This window comes from Nicotiana attenuata, unplaced genomic scaffold (assembly GCF_001879085.1).
Source record: "Nicotiana attenuata strain UT unplaced genomic scaffold, NIATTr2, whole genome shotgun sequence".
NCBI lineage: Eukaryota > Viridiplantae > Streptophyta > Magnoliopsida > Solanales > Solanaceae > Nicotiana > Nicotiana attenuata.
The window spans coordinates 117584-125851 of record NW_017671004.1 but is presented as its reverse complement, the minus strand read 5'-3'; positions in this window follow the sequence as shown (position 1 = coordinate 125851).

Below are 8268 nucleotides of genomic sequence, written 5' to 3'. Positions count from 1 at the left end.
AAGACTCGAAAAATAACAAAAATCACGAAGTTGGCAAAACCCGAGCACCGGGACCACTTCTCGAAAAATTACGAAATTCACATCTCCGGATTCCTCGTCTCGCCACAAGTCCATACATATCAAAATCATCAAAATCGGGGTCCATTTGACCCCTCAAATCCCTATTTTAAACTCTCTTAAATTCAAGCCCTAAACCAGCATTTTTGACCTTTGATTCCTTGATTATTCAGTCCAAATTCATGTTTATACACCATAAAATCAAGCTCTAAGTCCAAGAGTTCACACCTGATAATAGCCCTCGAATCCCTCTTCAAAATCGCCTCAAAGCTCTCAAGGTTCGGAGTCCAAAATGTCACTCTTTCAAAAATTCGCGAAGAAGATGTTCTCACTTAACCTGCCAGTTATTTCCGCTTCTGCGGATTAATTCCAGCTTTTGCGCCTTCCGCTTATGCGGTCAATGTCCGCTCCTGCGGACCTTTCACTTAAGGCGACTTTTCGCTTCTGCGATCCAACTTCGCATCTGCGGGATCGCTTAAGCGACCCAATGTCCCGCTTCTGCGGAACCTGACCTGGGCTCCTATTTCCGCTCCTGCGAGGCCTAGTTCGCTTCTGCGAGACCGCATCTGCAATCTTCTTTCCGCAGATGCGGAAACACCTGCTGCAACCAAAAACCTGCAATTTTCCAACTTCAAATTTCTTCCCTTAGCCACCCGAAATCACCCCCGAGGCCCCCGGGACCTCAACCAAAGTTACCAACACATCTTAAAACATTATTCAAACTTGTTCCAATCCTCAAAACACGTCTAACAACGCTAAAACTATTAAATCACATCGAATTCAAGCCTAAGTTTCTTCAAAACTTCCGCAATACGCATTCGATCAAAACTCGACCCAAAACATCTCCGAATGACCTGAAATTTTGCATACACATCCAAAATCACCTAACGGAGCTACTGAAACTCTCGGAATTTTATTCCGACCTTCGGATCAAAATCTCACCTACCAACCGGAATTTGCCAAAATACTAACTTCGCCAATTCAAGCCTAATTCTACACCGGACCTCCAAAACCAATTCCGATCACGCTCCTAAGTCACAAATCATCCCCCGAAGCTAACCGAATCTCCGAAAATCACATCCGAGCCCTCTAACCAACTAGTCAACTTCCGGTTGACTTTTCCAAAACAAGCTTTCCTTAGAGAGACTAAATGTCTCATCTCCTACCAAGACCAAACCAGTCCAACTCGATTACCTCAAATACCGATAATGAAGCATAGAGAAACATAATATGGGAAAAACGGGGCGGTAACTCACGTGACGACGGGCCGGGTCGTCACATAATTGGTATAAAATATTTGAAAATCACTTAAGATCTTTTAATGAATAAGAGTTGTCTTCAAAAGCTTATGTTGATTCTGGTTTTGGTTGAACTTTCTTCCTTGCATGCGCAAGTCATTTTTTATAACCTTTTTTTTTTTTTTACAGTTTTTAACCTAGAGTGCGTAAAATACATTTTCAAAAATTAATAAATTAGCATTTATGAAATAAAAAAAAGTAATATCCTTTATATTTTTTTAATATTTGTCAATTACATTGGGGGATGAAGAATAGGAAAAGGAGAAGGAGTTAAAATGTAAAAGTATCCTAATTTTTGCTAATTTTAAGAGGTGATATATTATTCCTGTTGAACCAAGCACGATTTTCATTTAGTTAGGTTTTTCTCATCTCATTGAATTGAGTTGAATCTTTTATGAACAATCATCGCCTTTGAAATATCTATGATGCATTACTAATACTAAAAGTATTAAGTATTGATAGTGCCACGTTATAACATTGAAAAATGAAGGTAGCCTTATCAGCCAAAATCGAATCTCCTTAAAATTTCTTGGTTGGTAACTTAGAATTAATTTTTTAAGCGTAAAGTATGGAACTAAATTGATCCTTAAGGTTCACTTTGATAAATTTAGGTTTCTTTTTAAATTTTGTCTAAAACTAAGCTTGAATCCCAACATTTAACCCCCTAACCCGTGCCACGTGAAATTATGAGTGAACAAGTGATAAAATACAAAAAGAAATCTATAACTAAAGAATTTATTTGCTCACAAATTCATAAAAATGCCAAATATTTTTCAATTTATGATCTTGTCCGAGTTGTAATTATTTTGAACACTTTAAATCATATTAGTTTATAGAATATTGAATCACTTGTGTCCCTTTGCTAATTCTCCGGCCAAACTTGCTCCCTCATAAATAATTTTTTCTTTAACAAATTATTCAATTATGTGACTAAGAAAAATTAATAATTATGAAGGCCTATCAACAAGACTTGATTGACGTGTCACAATATTAAATTGTTTATGCAGTAAAAAAGTGTGATACGAATTATACTTATTTAATTAAAATAAAATTATTAATTCTAAGAAAAATATCGTGAGTTTGGGCCTGGGCTTAAGACGGGCCTCCTGCAACTAGTATTCTTATATGCTTTTAAACTCATCTAACATTTGACTTGTTGGAATTTATTAAGAGAGTGATTCAAAATTTATTGTGTCAATTGATAAGGTGCAACACTTTTGTGAAAAGATACATCTAATATTTTATGTAGCGACCCGACCGGTCGTTTTGAGCTCTAGCACGTTGTTTAGAGTTTGAAGTCATGAGCAGCTTCACTTTAGGTATAATGACTTGTACGCATGGTCGGAATTGAATTTCGGGAAGTTCAGAGTTGATTTGGAAAGAGAATTCTCATTTCGGAAGCTTTAAGTTGAAAGAATTGACTAAGATTGGATTTTGAGTAAACGACCTCGGATTCGGGATTCGAAGGTTCCAGTAGGTTCGTATGATGATTTCGGACTTGGGCATATGTCCGGATCGGGTTTTGGAAGACCCGAGAATATTTCGGCACCTATTGTGAAAGTCAACATTTTTGGAAGAATTTGATGAGTTTGGGTTGAAGTGCATTTTAGTGTTATCAATGTCCGTTTGGGATTCCGAGTCTGGGAATAGATCCGTATGGTGATTCTGGTGTTGGGAGTGCGATTGGAAGTGAATTCGGAGGTCCGTGGGTCATTTTGGAGTCATTTGGCTAAAGATAGAAATTTGAAGGTTTTTGAGGAGTTTGACCGGAAGTGAACTTTTTGTGTCACGCCCCGAACCTGGGCTTGGACGTAACACGGCACTTGGTGCCGAACTACATGTGACCGAGCGAACCAACTGGCTGGCTGTATCAGCATGTGATATCATAACATATTGAATGCGGAAGATAAACTAACATATGCTGATATATTAAAAGTCTGAATGATAAAAATCGAAGTGCAGAAATACTAATATAATTTTGAAACATATATGTAGCCAACATTGCTTAACATGAAAAGCCTGAGACTCTGTCTAACTGTTACTCTAGTTTATGAAGCCTTTAATGGGCGAACCCGCCGGGTTAATTAACTCAACGTAAAGAAAGCTCATTAGAAGTACTGAAAACACTAACTGTCTGAAAATACTAAAGACTGTAGTAATGATAATGCCCCGAAAGAACTAGGGATCACCAAATAGTTGGTACGAGAATCCTAGCGCTCTGAATCATCAACTTGTAAATCATTACCTGCATCTTACGATGCAGGCCTCGGGCAAAAGGGACGTCAGTACATTTGAATTGCACTGGTATGTAAAGCAACTGAAAGAAAGAATTACAAATGCTGAAACTAAAACTGAGCTGATAACTGAGAATTGATAATTGATAACTGAAATGATAACTATCAAAACTGAACTGAAATGATAACTGATAACTGACAACTGATAACTGAAGTGATAACTGATAACTGATAACTGAACTGAATAAAGGAAGTAAGGATATGAATACTCCCTCTTCTGAATGATGAACAACCTGTTTATCTGAATAAGCTACGGCCTCGAGCCCAATATATATGTGCACATGCTACGGCCTCAGGCCCAAGTATATGTATACATAACTACGGCCTCAGGCCCAAAAATGCATAAAGCATAAACTACAGCCTCAGGCCCAAACATGCATAAAGCATAAACTACGGCCTCAGGCCCAAGTATGCATAAAGCAAATAAACTACAACCTCAGGCCCAAATACAGGTGTTCAACATTCAGGAACTGAGAATCAAACTGCAATACATGATAGTGAAATACTGAATCACACTGAGTTACGTGATACCGAAATACTAGATCACACTGAGTTACATAATACTGGAATACTGAATAGGACTAGACTGAGACATGTATTCTTGAACTGATTATGAACACTGAAACTTCAACTGTTTATGGCATACTGAGTAATCTATATTAAGACTCGGGGGCATCAAACCCAAGTCTATATTGAATACGCACTGAGCTCACACGTTCAGAATGAAAGTGGTGAACGAGTTATGAAGCTAGAGAATAGAAGTTCTACAACTATTCAAGAAACTAGGCTTAACTATATTTCTGAGGCAATTGGTAACGTCGTAAAAAAAACATAGTGTAAGGAGAATCATTAAAATTCCCAAACATAGAGAGTTAGCCTCACATACCTTAAATTCCCGCTCTTGAGCGTAATACAATGTCTGTCAACCCTTTCAACTTTAATCTATAGCAATACAAGTCAAAGGGATTCCATATTAGCTATGATGCTCATGTTTTGGTCGCTTAAGCATTTTATCAAATACTTCGTGAAAATAAAGCGTCATAGTCCTTATTAATGGTGTCTCTACACCCAAAAACCCATTATCTTGTTCCTAGATAAATTCTAAAGTCTCAAATGATTATAATCAACATTATTCTTCAACACCCATAAGGTAAACAACACCCTTAACCAATAATCAACAATCAACACCCCAACCTTATAATCATTCATGCTTTTCTATCAAACCCATCAACTCATATCTCATGAACTAGGGTTTATAATCATTAAACAAATGCTAGAATCAATTAGTGGGTAAAGACATTACCTTTTTGAAGTTCAAACCCTTTGAATTCGAGTTCTAGGCTTCCTTCTCTCAACAATGATGTCCCACTCGAATATCTAATGATATGAACGGTTTACCCATGTTAATAAGATGTTGAAAAATTGAAATTAACTTAGAATCACCATTAGAACTTACCTTGGATGGTGGAGGGACCCTTAAGGAGTTAGGTTTTTGAGAGCTTTCCTTTCTAGAGCAAGTTTTTATGTTTTGGAGTTGTGGGGGACGAAGTAGGGCTTTAAAATCACCCCCACAAGTGCGCCCGCACACCTGGAGACCTGCCCGCGCTACTGGCCACACAAAAAGGCAGTAACACTGCCTCAAAATTAGCGCGGTCGCGCTACAGGGCGCGCATATCGCATACTGTTCTGTGAAATGCGCATAACTTTTTGCACATAGATCTGTTCAAGATTCATAATATATCGTTGGAAAGCTATTTCAAAGGCTTACAACTTTCTTGCTTTGAGTTTTCTCAAATCCCTTACACATTTTCACTTAAACCTGCTTGAAGATAGACCTTCTGCAAACTTAGTCGATTTTGTCAAATCTTATGCACCTCACTTTCCATCTTGATTTTGAAACAACTATTTTACCCATAATCATCCCGATGGGACTTCACATGTCCAAAATATAACCTTACTACTCCTTTAACTCATTCATACCTAAGCCTGATTTACGGGGTGTTACATTATCTCCCCCTTGGGATCATTCGTCCTCGAATGATTGTCCTGACTGTAACTTCTGCTAACTCCGGACCTTAAACGGGTCTAGTGGAAACATGAACTTTCATTAACACTTGTATACTAAACTGAATGAATACATGATTACTGAACTGAATGACTACTGTATTGACTGAATATTGGTCTGCCATGGATACGTGAATACTGAACTAACATGGATATATGAATATTGAACTGGCACGAATATTTGAGTAATCTAAGTACTAAGCTGGCATGAGTGTCTAAGTATTGGACTAACATGAGTAGCTGAGTATTGAGTTGACATGAGTATCTGAGTACTGAAATGACATGAGTATCTGAGTACTGGAAACTTGAATGTTATAACATGACACGTGAGATACTGGCTGTACCACCACTAATTATGGTGGCAACTCCAACTCATAAGCTAATTGACCGATCCTTCGCAAGAATCCATATGGCCCAATATAGCAGGGACTATGCTTCCCCTTCTTCCCAAATCTCATAACGCTTTTCATAAGCGAAACTTTCAGAAACACCGAATCATCAACTTGAAACTCTAGGTCTCTATGCAGCACGCTCGAATAGGACTTTTTGGAGGCTCTGAGTTTTCTTCAAACGCTCTTGAATCAACTTAACTTTCTCTATAGTTTGATAGACCAAATCGGGTCCTAACAACTCCACTTCTCCAACTTCGAACCAACCAATTGGTGATCTACACCTTTGCCCATACAGAGCTACGGTGCCATCTTGATACTAGAATGGTAGGTTATTGTTAGCAAGGTCAATGAGAGGTATGTGATCATCCCAATTACTTTTAACATCAAGGAAATATCCTCAACTGTTTGAACAATGAGCTCTGCCTGGCCATCTTTCTGAGGATGAAAAACGTGTGCCTAATCATTTCTGAAAGAAATTCTAAAAGTTCATTTAAAACTGAGCACCACAATCCGAAATGACGGACAACGGAGTACCATACATCTGACGATTTCCTAAATGTACAACTTGGTATAATCTTCTACTGAATTTGTAGTTTTTACTGGCAAGAAGCGTGTTGACTTGGTAAGTCGATTTGCAACCATCCAAACAAATCATGCTTTCAAGATGAGCAAGATAATCCCGGTATAAATTTCATATTTATCGTCTTCACTCAAAATATGTGTATTCTGTGATAAAACACTAGGCTTTCTGCTGCTCGACTTTCACTTGCTGACAATTCGGATAATTGGCCACAAGGTCTGCGACGTTCTTTTTCATGTCATTCAACCAATAAATCTCCTTGGTCATGCTGCATATTTGGGGAACCTGGAGGGAAAGAATACCTGGAATTATGGGCTTCTAACATGATCTTCCCTCTTTAAGTCCATCTATGTCTAGAACACACAATCTGTCTTGGTACCTCAAAGTACCATCATCTCCCCCTTATTCAAAGGCCATCGTTTTATACTTGTGAATACCCTCTTTAAACTGCAACACGTAGGGATCATCACATTGTTTCTCCTTCTCTTCGGCTACTGTGGGGGAATGTGTCATATTCTAGACAACAACTCTACTATCTTTGGAGTACGCAAATCGAACTCCTAAATAGGCTAAGCGGTGAACTTCATTCACCAAAGTTTTCTTATCTACCTCAATCATGAGTTATACTTCCCACACTTGATTATCTTCTTAAGCACTTCCTGAAGACACTTATAGCATTGTTGCGAGCTAAGTCTTTGACTTGTATTCAAAAATTAGAGTCTCTTGCAACACCACTACCCTCATAAACATAAATAGGCATGATTTTACAACTTTTCTGTGATCACTTTATCATCAATAACTAAGCTCGGTGATCATTCTAATCACTTTGTGTTCCTTACACATGCTAGACATAATCCCTGTGGTAATTATACAATTTTCCCTCAATACCGAACTGATTTTCTTTTTTATATCCCATGCTAACTATTCGGGTTTCAAATCTCTAACTGGACTTACTGAAAGTTTTCACATCACCCCTTAGACTAAAGGTCTTATACTTGTGGATCCTTCTCTTTTTGTTGGGATCCAAATAGCTTTCCTACTTTCTGCAATTCTTTACACTCAACGTCAATGACGACTCATCTTCCAACTAACTTCTGAGAAATCCTTCTGTCATGACCCAAACCTCGCACCGGTCGTGATGGGGCCTCTCGTGAAGACAAGGCCAGCCAACTAACCCAACTCGACTCTTTCAAAATAGTTAAACACAAATGAACGATAAGATACGACTTAATGATATTAATTAACAGATTTACAACCAAACACAGCCCTAATCGGGGTGTCACAAGTCACGAGCATCTATAAGAATGAAATCTCCACTTTACAGTCTAGAAATACACTGAACAAGAATAATGAATAACATAGAAAGACAGTGGTGCTGCGAACGCTGGCAGTCACCTCGCTAAAACCTCTACAACTCTGCCTCCACGCAACCAATACCCGCTACTGGATGAACAAATACCAGCAACTGCATGCGAGGTGCAGGGAGTAAAGTGAGTACTCCAACTCAACTGAGTAATAAAAGTAAAATAATAAACTGAGAAGCAAGAAATCACGTAAAGCAACAACATGCCATAACGAAAGCC